Source organism: Lactuca sativa, chromosome 8 (genome assembly GCF_002870075.4).
Source record: "Lactuca sativa cultivar Salinas chromosome 8, Lsat_Salinas_v11, whole genome shotgun sequence".
Classification (NCBI taxonomy): Eukaryota; Viridiplantae; Streptophyta; class Magnoliopsida; order Asterales; family Asteraceae; genus Lactuca; species Lactuca sativa.
The window spans coordinates 281,894,748-281,907,594 of NC_056630.2; positions in this window are offsets into that span (position 1 = coordinate 281,894,748).

Below are 12,847 nucleotides of genomic sequence, written 5' to 3' on the forward strand. Positions count from 1 at the left end.
CTTTGTGGATCACACATGCACCAGAGTCAGAAATTGGTTGCAAACAAATCTATTTAAACGATTGCAATGATACTTACTAAAACAAACTTAAACAAATTAAATCAACTAACATCGAATTTTGAAAGTGTACATTCGTCACCGGTAGAGGATGGCATCAAGACCAACACCTTTTCAAATCCTACAAGCAAATCCTCGATGTTAGGTTAAACCATTCAAATCGATTCAGGAAGGTTTGTGGGTAGTCGAATATTTGTAATCCCATAAAAGATGCGATAAAAGATTAATCATGGAAGGTTGTTATACAATTCAAATATGAAAGAATATAATTCCTGATTTATTGGGATTACGTTGATAATCTTTGGTTTTGATCGCTAATTTTATGGGATTACTATTAATCAAAAGGAATCACGGTATAGATGGTGAACCCTAATTGCTCCTGTGACATTAAATTACACAATTAAAATGATGATTTGGTTGCTGAAATATCAGGCAATCAAATCAAAATAGAAATATATGTTTTAGTTTGGGCCGGAAAAGAAATTCTAGAAACGCAAGAGGTTGACACGTGTGAGTTATAGGCTTTAGAAAGATGCCAAGTGGACTTTTAGTAGTCATTTATTAGAAGAGGGATTTCACCAGTTCATTCGCTCACTACTAACAAGCATTGGAACATAAATCAGATTGCATGACTATATATGCACCATTTTTCTTAATGCAGGTCACTGATGAACATGAGCGCAGGTGGGCAAATGTCAAAACCATCAAAAGGAAGCAAAAATTACGATGAGGAACCCCTCCAACGAGCCCCTTACAAAAAACCACCATTCACAATTGGGGATCTCAAGAAAGCAATCCCACCGCATTGTTTTAATCGCTCCATCCTTCGCTCTTTCAGTTACCTTTTATACGACCTAACTATCTCCTTCATCTTGTACTACCTCGCCTCTCGTTACATCCACCTCCTCCCCCACAACCTCTCCTATTTACTCGAAAAGTGAACGTGATCAGATCATTGTTTCGGATGTTGGGGTCGTTGTTGTCACTTACCTCCTCTATAATCTAGTAATGACCAACGGACTCACATGTGTCTTCTTTATGTATGGCGTGCCTATGCTCATTCTCAACACTTCACTGATTTGTGTCACATACTTGCATCACACGCACTCTTCGTTGCCCCACTATGATTCAACGGATTGGGATTGGCTGAGGGGAGCTCTTGCAACAGTCCATAGAGATTATGGGATCTTGAACATAACAGGCCACAACATCACTAATACCCACGTCATCCATCATTTATTTCCAAAAATACCTCATTATCATGCAGCGGAGGCCACGAAAGCAATCAAGCCCATATTGAAAGATTATGACAGGTTTGATGAAACACCGATTCTGAAAGCCTTGTACAGAGAAGCAAAAGAATGCGTATATATTAAATCAGATGATAATGAAGAGGCCAAGGGTGTCTTCTGGTTTGACAATAAGTTTTAATCACGGGAGATTGTATAATTGTATTTCCCAAATAAGAAGTTGAAGCCTATATTGCTTAGTAATTTTAGATTTGTGTTCGTTTTCCATGCATCTAAAATCGACTTTAGACTTTAGATTATATATAATAAGATGAATAATCTGTTACCACATCCGGTAATTGTTTGCTTAGGCTACAAGAATAACTACCTAGGGCGACCACACCTATCCCGACAATTCTTGTCGTCGCTATGCCGACGACTTTTTGTCCACATAGATTTTGCCAACTTTAACCATAAATGTTTGACCTGAAAAGTTATGCCGACCACATGTTGCTACTGATTTGGCGGGACGATGAATTTTTTCGTTGTCTTCTGAAAACCTATGCCGACGACAAGTCTTCGGTATAGGTTATGACAAATCTAATTTTGATTTATTTTTATTCCATGGTGCAAAAAATAAAAACGACGTAGTTTTTTTAGATGTTATTCCGACGATCCGTCATCGGCATGCCATGTGGCGCTCCGCATGAAATATCTATGCCGATAGCTTGTCGTTGGTACAACTTTTTAATTTTTTTTGTTTCAACAAAAAAAAAAAAAAACGACGTCGTTTATGTAAACCTTATACCGACAACTTGTTGTCGACATAGGGTTTCACCCAAATAGAACTCAGTCCATCGTTCATTTGCACAGCGAAGAACGAACTTACATTCTCTTTCGACGAAAATTGCAATTGGCCACTCCTTCACTGGCGACGAGCACCAGGTACACTCTTAGTCAACCTTTTTACTCCGAATTTGTTCTTTGTTAGTGATTGTCCAACCTTTTTATGCCGAATTTGGGGTTTTTTCTGGGTGGTAGTTTGACAGCCGTTCACCAGAGTCCACCCTTCACCACCATCGGTCTTTCACCACCTTCGGCCTTCCCCACCGGTGACTTCACTCTCCTTCCAGCTTCTCTCCTTGACCGCAGCAGGTAAGAATTTGGGGTTTATTTCTCATTTTTTGTCATTTCTGATTTTTTGTTTTTCCGGTGACCATCACTCACCACCGGAGGACCACCATCAAATCTGACCACCGGAATGCGGCCATCACAACAAGACTAAAAAAACATGTTATTTATTTATTTTTTAATTTTTTTTTCTGTTTTCGGATTTTTTTTTGAAATTGAAATTGCATGTATAAGTTTATATGAAATTGAAATCGGTCCTTATATGATTTTATGATTCTGTTACTTGTTTGGTTTTTGTATGATGTGTTATTCGTTCAGGTTTATTTGAAAATGAAATTGTATTATATAATATGTTAATTTACTTGCTTACGTTTATATGAAATTGAAATTGTGTATTAAATGTTATATGAATTTGAAATTGATTATGAAACACCCCAAAAATCATGACATTTTTTTTAAATCATAAATAAACCATACTTATCAAATCATCTCATCCAAAATGTAAGTCATAGTATCTCAAAACATCACATCCAAAAACATATGTCAAAATACCATAGTAAACATCACAGACTAAAACATTGTGGTGTGTGCAATGAAGTCATCCCGAGCTCTTCCCCTTGCTGTCGGAAGTATCTGAAACCAAAACTGAAAACTGTAAGCACGAAGCTTAGTGAGTCTCCCAAACTACCACGTACCATACACATAATCACATAATCACATAATAACATATCATGGGCCTCGCCCGCTTCATCGGGCCCCACCCGGCATCAAGCAAAGCTTGGTATGCATATAAACATATCAACAAATACACATATATAATCACGTAACATAAACATATAAACATTCCTGGACCCCGCCCGGCATCAAACCGAAATCCAGAAGCATACAAATACATAAACATGTAAGAATCATGAAGACATCAAGCATACAAACATTCCTTGGGCACCGCTCGACATCGGATCGGAATCCAGAAGTATACAAACATTCATCGGGAAACGCCTGACATCGAACCTTAGTCCGGAACATACTAACATACATAAACGGGATGACATTGGTGCCTTCGACCCGTTTCGACATGAGGAAACTCACCTCGCAAAGCTAAATGCAGAATCTCATGGTAAGGAATCTCTAATGGCTGCTCCAACGACTCCCCGAGCTATCATTATCACAATAACACTTAGTCAAAAACTAATAATCCTTCTTAGGGTAAAATAACCATTTTACCCCTGATCTAATTTGGACCATAACCTAGGCCCAATTCCATAACATCCGGGTCCAATTCTATAAAGCCTTTCCAAGCCCACTAATGGCCCAATTTTCTAAATTGGGCCTACCTCCTCAAATGGGCCTTCACTTAAGCCCAAACATGTCCTTAGCCCAATAACTGACTTCTGATGACCCATTAAGGTCTAATAGCTAAGAAGTCTAAAGATTGGCCCAAACCGATGCCCAAATGTCGAAGAATCTGAATCCAGTAAGTACGCGGGGCGTACTCCTCAATACACTAAGCGTATAGGTTGCATGGCTTGTACGTTGCGCGTATGGGCTTGTACACCTAACGTACTACCTTGTTAAGCCATAAACTCCAAAAGGGCTTAATCCCTTAAGACCTTAAGCTCTAAACACAAATCTGAGTCCATTATAGTGTCTTAATCCATAAAGTCGATTACTTGGTGGCTTGCAACCCACCAATGGACCAAAACTTGAAATATGGCAACTAACTTCCATGGAAATGACCAAAACTCATGCATGGCCACAAGAAGACCTTCAAGATGGAAACTTTTCTATTCTTGGGACTCATATAACGCTAAGGGTGGAAACCCTAAGCCTAGAAATGGATTTGACCATAAAAATCCATTCTTAGGACCAAATAGGTCCAAAACACCATTATCATAGAACTAAGCATACATGAGACAAGTTGTGAGCTTTTTACCTCAAATGAGTGCTAAATGGTGATGATATCTCAGATCCTTGAGCTCAAGCTACTCAAGTTCTTATTGTTCAACTTCTTCTTTCTCCTTCAAAGCTCCAAATCACCAAAATGGGCTTCATAAGACCAAAATCACACAAAGATGAAGAATGTAAGGTTTCTAGGGTTTCTGAGTCAAGGTGGCTGGTAAGGAGGCTAGGGCTTGGGACATAATGTGATATTTATATTGCTTAAACCCTAAAAATTATGGTTTTGAGTCTGCTCGCGTACGTTGCGCGTACTCCTTGGTACGTTGTGGGTACGCGTATCAACCCCTACATCCAATGCCTTCACTACGCCCCGCGTACGCCAAGCTTACACCCAGTGTACGTCTTTAGTCAGCCTAATATACAACAGCCCACTGACTAAGGCCCGACTCAACAATCCAATATTAATCTCATAGTCCAACAATTATAAGGAAATTAAATAATTATCATTACCTCAAGTCACGAGTGTTACAGTTTAGGTATATATGAAATTGAAATTATATGTATAAAATGTTAATTTAATTGCTTAGGTTTATATGATATTGAAATTGAATGTATAAAATGTGAAATATGTATGATTGTGTTGCTTGTTTAGGATGATATGAAATTGTATGAACAAAATGTAAATATGTATGCTTGTGTTACTTGTTCAACTTTATTGGTTTGAGTGCATGAAGTGATAAAGTGCTTACTAGCTAAGTTAAATGTTTGTCTTTAAATTCATGATAAGTGCTTAGTGATACGTTAAAGTTTTTGTATTTAATTAGGTAATATGATTGTTTAAAGTACAATGTTATAATTGAAAAAAAATATATTGTTATAATAGAAAAAAAAATTATATATAAAGTACGATGCTATAATTGAAAAAAAACAAAAATAAGATGCTAAAATACAATAAATATAAAAAAGAAGTGAAATAGAATGCTTTTAATAGACGAACTAATTACATTGCTATTAAAGAAAACCTAACTAAAAATGTTATTAAAAGCAACATACTTTATTAGTTTGTTTATTAAAGCATTCTCTTTGATAGTTATAATAGAAAACAGAATAATAAATCTACATTGCTATTAAAAGTATGATGCTATAATAAAAAACAAATTAATATTTAAAGTACAATGCTATAATTGGAAAAAAATAAGACGGTGTATATACTATAAATATGAAAAAGAAGTGAAAATGGAATGCTATAAACAAACTAATAAAAGTACGTGGATATGGAAGATAATTTAACTACACATGTTATTAATAGCAACGTACCTTTATTCGTTTGTTTATTAAATCATTCTATTTTCATTTCTTTTTTATAGTTTTAACAGAAAAATAAATAATAAAAGTACATTAAATCATTGATTTTTAGTTTATGTCTCTTCTTTATAATCATCAAGAGCCTAGAAATACCCGTCCAAAGTTGCTTTAGAAATTAATTTCGGGTCGTCCCCATTTTGGGACTGCTTTTTAAATATTTTATCTCATTTAGGATGTAAATTTGTATTGTATGATTGTTTGTTCAAGAAAAAATTGGTTGTCATTATCTCCTTGCTCCTTGTGTATATATTCATTTATATACTTGGGGGCTAAGGGGAAATGTTGCCGATTTTTTCTCAAACAAACAATCATGCAATACACATTCACATATGAAATAAGGTATTCAAAAAGTGGGTTTAGAAGTCCACCTTTGTGAATACTTTATCAATTACATTTAATTTTTACTTCTCGGATATATATTTATTTATATACTTATGAATACTCCATCCATTTCGTCTGATTTTTTCTCAAAAAAAGAAACAGTCATGCAATACACATTTACATATAGCCACAATACAATTTAACTTTCAATAACTATGTGTACAATGTAATTTTTAATAATGAAACAATAATTACGATCGATAAGAGTTGGATTTGTGAAAACCAAACGTCCCCAAATTTATTGGAAGGTCTTAAAAACTTATGGAGATTTCTGTGAATCATGTCGACTCAGAAGACAAAGTGTGTTGTCTGTGCATAAAGTGTGTGAATATGTATCGACATATGCGAAGTATGGTTTATGCCCACATATATGACTGTGGGTTTCTAAAATCATATACTATATGTCATCATCACGGTGAGATATGTCATGTTTCAGATTTGGGCAACAATTCGACTCTAGTAAACACTCCAATAACTAATGAGATGTTTGAAGTAATTGATGATGTTATGGCAGGACAAAATACAAATTAAGAAAATACAGATGAGTAAGGACGAGGTATGGACCCAAAATTTGATGTTTTGTTTAAGGAGCTCAATACCGAGTTATACCCTGATTGTGAGATTTCATCCCTAAAATTTATGGAAAAGTTGTTGCATATTAAAGTGATCAATAAATGGATATATAGATCGTTTGAATAACTTTTAGAGTTATTAATATTTGCTCTCCCAAAGAGAGATTCGAACTTCACACTATGAAGCTAAGAAAAAGTTGAGAAAGATATGGTTAGTGTAACGACCCAATTTTCACGACCAAAAATTTCATTTTTAAATCAATACTTTGGAAAACATTTGTGAATAAACATCATTTGATCCCATCATTTCATAAACATATTTCGTTTCTGAAATCCAAAACATAAAAACAACCAAAATGTCAGAGTACAAATCCTAGAATAACTCATGGTGCGGAAAACAATGTACGTGTATGATGTGTCGCAACCGTGCCAGCTCTTTCCCCTTCGAAGAAGAGGTACCTGAAACTGAAATTGTAAACTGTAAGCACGAAGATTAGTGAGTTCCCCCATAATACCACATACCATACAATCACATAATGAATAGCTAGGAGATACGGGCCTCGCCCACGCTCCGCTAGCTGGGAGATACGGGCCTCGCCCACACTCAGCTACTAAACCATAATTAACAAGTATCACACAGACAACGAGTATAAACAATTCTACCACACTAGCATATATCATCATCAAAGTCAACTATTAGATACAGGCTCTGCCCACACTCTGATACTATCATATCGTTTATACGGGTCGGCCTTGGTGCCCTAGAGCCATTCCTACTAGAAGGAAACTCACCTCAAAAAGTAGCTGCTGAAAGTCTGCTTGCTAGACGTCTGACTGCTGCACCGGTAATCCTCCGACTATAAATCCATAACATAGATTACTCACTCATAAATACCCTTAGGTCAAATGACTGACCTACCCCTGGTCCAAGGTCAACTCCTTGGTTAAAGTCAATTTCCAGTTGACTGGACACGCTGAGTCATGGCACAGACTCATCGAGTCCCTCTCCTATTAACCCAATACTAACTCATCAAGTCCCTCTTCCACTCAGTGAGTCACCCATAACTCACTAATTGGGACAATTGGACCGACTTGCGATCCGACTTTCCGAGTCTAAAAACAACTCGCCGAGTCCCTCGAGCAGATCTCCTACTCGATTCCAAATCCTCACCAGAGCATCCATCTTGAGGATTTGGGTTTCTGGGACAATTGCTACACGTTAAATTGCTAATTCCGCGTGCAGCTACGAAGGGTTGGACCTTCTACACTTAAAACCGTCTTAACTCAGTAACAGTTCATATGACTCGTGCTAGGTCCATTTTAGTGTTGCGTCTTTGGGCTCGTTAGCTAGTCCAAGTTTTGTCTCCGGTATGGGCCTATCCATCCGTGAGTTTCGTATAGGGTTTATTATATATAGATGCTTGCATGCATTCTTGAAAGGAATGTTTTGATAGAGATTTGATAGCGTAAAAGTTCTTATCATTTGTAACCCTAGAATTCTATACAGCGGAAGTTCTTCATCGAGCTCTGCTGAGAATTGAGTTAATCAAATCATTCGAATCATTTAGATCTATACTTTAGTTTTTGTTTAACTGTTATTACTTTCTTTATTCGCCTATTTTAAAGATCTAATCGATCAAAGAGTTTTATAAACTCATCAATTGGTATCAAAGCAGGAGGCTGTGTAATTCATACACATCTCTTTTGTGAAACAAGTGATTAGGGTTATTCCGCATTAACTGATATTTATTGAGCCGTCACTCCATAATTGACGTATCTCTTTATTTATTCGTTTGCCCTAATGTTACATATTACAAGTCTGATCTTTCAAACAGGTTAAACGATATAGCATGGACGATTCTCAATCTAATCCTATCAACATCTCAAACAGTATTGGATCAACGACGAAGATTCCTATTCTATACACCCAGGATTACGAAGTTTGGGCTCATCATTTTGAAGACTATGTCATCGGATCTGAAGATAATGGGTATCTTATTTGGGAAGCCATTGTGTCTGGACCATTTGCTCACTCAAGAACATCCAAGATCATTAAAACTCAGAAAGAATATAATGATCTGTCAAAAGATGTAAAAGACGTTGCTCAAGATGAAAAGGAGAAGTTTGAGTGCAACATCAAAGCATTGAGACTGATCCGATTCGCTCTTCAATCTGAAACGTTTAGGTTGGTGAGTTCCTGCAGTACCGCTAAAGAAATCTGGGATAGGTTGCGAGAGCTATATTCCACAGATGAAGATTTGGAGCACTTTATTCAGACTTTGCTTTTGTCTGAGTTTGGAGAATTTAAGAAAAATTATGATGAGACCGTCACTCAGACGTTTGATCGCTTCAATCATCTTCTTAGCAAGATGATCAAACATGATATCAAAAGGAAGCTGATTGAACAAAAGGTCACCTTTTTGAATGGCTTAAGATCTGAATGGAGAGCTGTTGTGTCTACAGTTAAAGCTCATGAGCAGTTCAAGTCATATTCATTGGCTAAACTGGTGGGAATTCTAAAATCCCAAGAAAAGATTGTGATGCAAGAAAAGAATGTGGTCTCAAGTTTGGGGGTCCTTGGCACTCCTATCCAAAAGCAAGAATGTAGTAGAAGATGAAGATCTGAACCTGGAGGACTACGATCTTAGTTCAGAAGATTATGCTATGATGGTGTCCAATCCAAAAAGGTTAATCAAGAAGAGGTTTCCTACCACTAAAAACCGAAATTGGCAAGGAAGCTACAGTTCAGAAAAGGTAAGGGAGGAGCTGAAGACTGAGGAACCAAAGAAGGAAGCGAAGGTTGAAGGAGATTCTGGTGTCAACTGCTACTACTGTGGAGGAAAGAACCATTATGCCAAAGATTGTGTTCTGAAGAAAATGGCAGAGAAGGATGAGGAGAAAGATGAAGAAGCAATCTTGATGAAAAAGCTGGAAGAGATCAAGAGAAAGACAGCTACTACTAACCCTTCTATGAATGCTCTTATTGTACAGGGTTCGGCAGAGGATGACGAGTTCGGTGGTGTGCTGGTGTGGTCAACCGACTCAGAAGATGATGAGGTGAGAAAGTCTTCGCATGGAAAGGTGTATGTGGCAAGAGGTGGTGAAAGCGGCGGAAAGTGTTTGATGCTGACTAACGTATCTCACATGAGGGGATACAATACAGATGGTGGAAATAAGGACACCAAGGAGCGAGAGGACTTATGCTTCACAGCAAAACCTCTCAATGTGCAGATCAATGAGCTTGATGAATTGATCAAGAAGGTACAATCTCTTTTTATCTCGTTCAAATTTCCACAGAAATCATATGAAAAGGAATTAAATAACCTAAATTCAAGAATCTCAAATCTGGATAGTTGTTTAACTCAAACACAGGTCACCAATTCTAACCTAACTGACCAAATAACCAGGGTGTCATCCAAGAGTGAGGAGCGAAGGATGTGGATTGAGCAGAAGGAGTCAGAGCTGATTAAGTCTAAAGATGAAAACATTTATTTACAAAGAGACAATTTGAAACTTTTAAAACAAAGAAATGTTTTTTGTTTGATTGCTAAAAGTCTTTATGCTAACATTACTCAACTGCATATGAATTGTGAAATAGGGCAGAAAATACATCGCATGATTTTACCCTTCCTTGAGTTTAAGGAGGATGAAATCGATGTTGAAGCATACAACTGTGAAAGTGTTGTATCGTCTGATGATGTGTGTAACACCGTAAATTTTCAAAATAATTTTCCATTTCCAAAATCACATAATGTGTCACGTCACAATCAAAATCCATAATCAATTCTGTTTTCAAAAACAAATCCCAAGATCTCTACATATGAAAATCTCCATCAGTGTGTTTGTACGTGTCAAGCCGTCGCCTGCCCACGGTCCTCGCTGGTACCTGAGTCATCAAACATAACAACTGTAAGCATAAATGCTTAGTGAGTTCCCCCAAAATACCACATACTACAAATACGCCACTCGAGGCTAACCCGACCCTCCGGTCAAGATGTCTCAGCGGGACCTTCCAGTCCCGCAGCTCGTCGGACCCTCTGGTCCAGTCATAGCTCATTGGGCCCTCTGGCCCGATCTGAATCGTTGGACCCTCCGGTTCGGTCTATATAATCATACAACATACAATAACACATAGCATACAATCTCATAAATAGCACATAATCTCATACATAACACATAAGACCCTCTGGTTAACTCATAATACCACTCAAGGTAACGTATAGTGAGAAGACTCACCTCGCGTGTCTCGGTAACTCGTAAAGCTCTCAACCACTAGTGCTCGATCTCCCGAGCTATCGCCTTCCGACAACAAAGGTGTCTCTTTACTTAATACTACTTGACTCTGACTGACTAATACTACTAAGTCAAACCAGTCAACGGTCAACGGTCAACAGTCAACCCGACTCGCCGAGTCCCTACAGGAACCCGATTCCCTCTGGATCTCTTCCAACTCACCGAGTCACTCACCCGACTCGGTTACACAGTCCCTGGTCCGAAGTCTCTGAACAACCCGCACCAACTCGCCGAATCTGGGATTGGACTCGGCGAGTGCACTCCATGCACAACCTCAAACGACCTTCTAAGGTCTGATCCACTCTAGTAACTCATAGATCCAGTCCCCTTAAGCTTATTAACCACGTAAAGTCCGAGTCTTAGCGCTCAATAAGCATCATATAGCTCATTAATGGAGGTTTAGCCTCAAATACATAGATCCCAATCTAAAACCTCCATGGATGCACATAAAGCTTGGGCAAGGAGGTGCTCTGGACCTCTATGGGTCTAGATTCAGAGCCAAAACTCGCCAAGGGCCCATAATGATGCTAGATCTAGCCACAAATGGGTTCAAAAACCCTAAATCTATATGAACATCACAATAACAAAGAAGGATTCGAATGTTACCTCAGATGTGATGTCCTGGACCTTAGCTCTTCAAGAATCCACCCCTCTCTTGCTTCCTCTTGGCTAGATCTTCTCTTCCTTTGCTAGACAATAACTCCAAGAATCAACAATGGCTTCTTCCCTCACTTGAATCACTCAAATGATCTAGGGTTTCACTCTGGGGGCTAATGAGCGCAAATGACGGCCATAAGGCCCTTTAAATAGGCCGCAAACCCGAGAAATTAGGGTTTCATTAAACGTCGCAGACTTGCCGAGTCCACTAAGGCGACTCGCCGAGTCCGAGCATCAGTCCGGATGAGAAGCCGCGTCTTAACTCGGCGAGTCTACGCAACAACTCGCCGAGTCCCTTCTCAAAACTAAAAATAAAAAGATTTGTTAATATACCTGAAATCCCGGATGTTACAATTCTCCCCCACTAGAATCTGACTTCGCCCTCGAAGTCTCATTCCTGAAATAACTCTGGATGCTGCTCCCGCATCTCCCGCTCCGGTTCCCAGGTCAACTCGGATCCCTTCCGATGCTGCCACTGAACCTGTACCAGAGGCACTTCCTTGTTCCTCAGAACCTTGATCTTTCGATCCACAATCGCAACTGGTCTCTCTGCGTAGTTCAGGCTCGCATCCACCTGGATATCCTCCAACGGCACCACTGCCGACTCATCGGCAATACATTTCCTCAACTGCGAGACATGAAAGGTATCATGGATCTGTCCCAACTCAACAGGTAAGTCCAACTGGTAGGCTACCCTGCCTACCCTAGAAATTACCCTGAAGGGTCCAATGTACCGGGGTCCCAATTTGCCCCTCTTCCTGAATCGTATCACTCCTTTCCAAGGAGAGACCTTTAGGAGCACAAGATCACCGACCTGAAACTCGAGCTCGGACCGACGCCTGTCCGCATAACTCTTCTGGCGACTCTGCGCGGTCAACAACCTCTGCCTGACCTGCTGAATCTGCTCGGTCGTCTGGAGTATAATCTCCGTGCTACCCATCACCCGCTGCCCCACCTCTCCCCAGCAGATGGGGGTGCGACACCTCCGCCCATACAACAGCTCAAAGGGTAGCATACCAATGCTCGAATGATGGCTGTTGTTATACGAAAACTCTGCTAAAGGTAGGTAGGTGTCCCAGCTCCCTCCAAAATCCAGAACACATGCTCGGAGCATATCCTCAAGCATTTGAATCGTTCGCTCGCTCTGTCCGTCCGTCTGCGGGTGGTATGCGGTACTGAAATGCAATCTCGTACCCAACTCCTCATGAAACTTCTTCCAAAACCTGGAAGTAAAACGCACATCTCGGTCTGAGACAATCGACA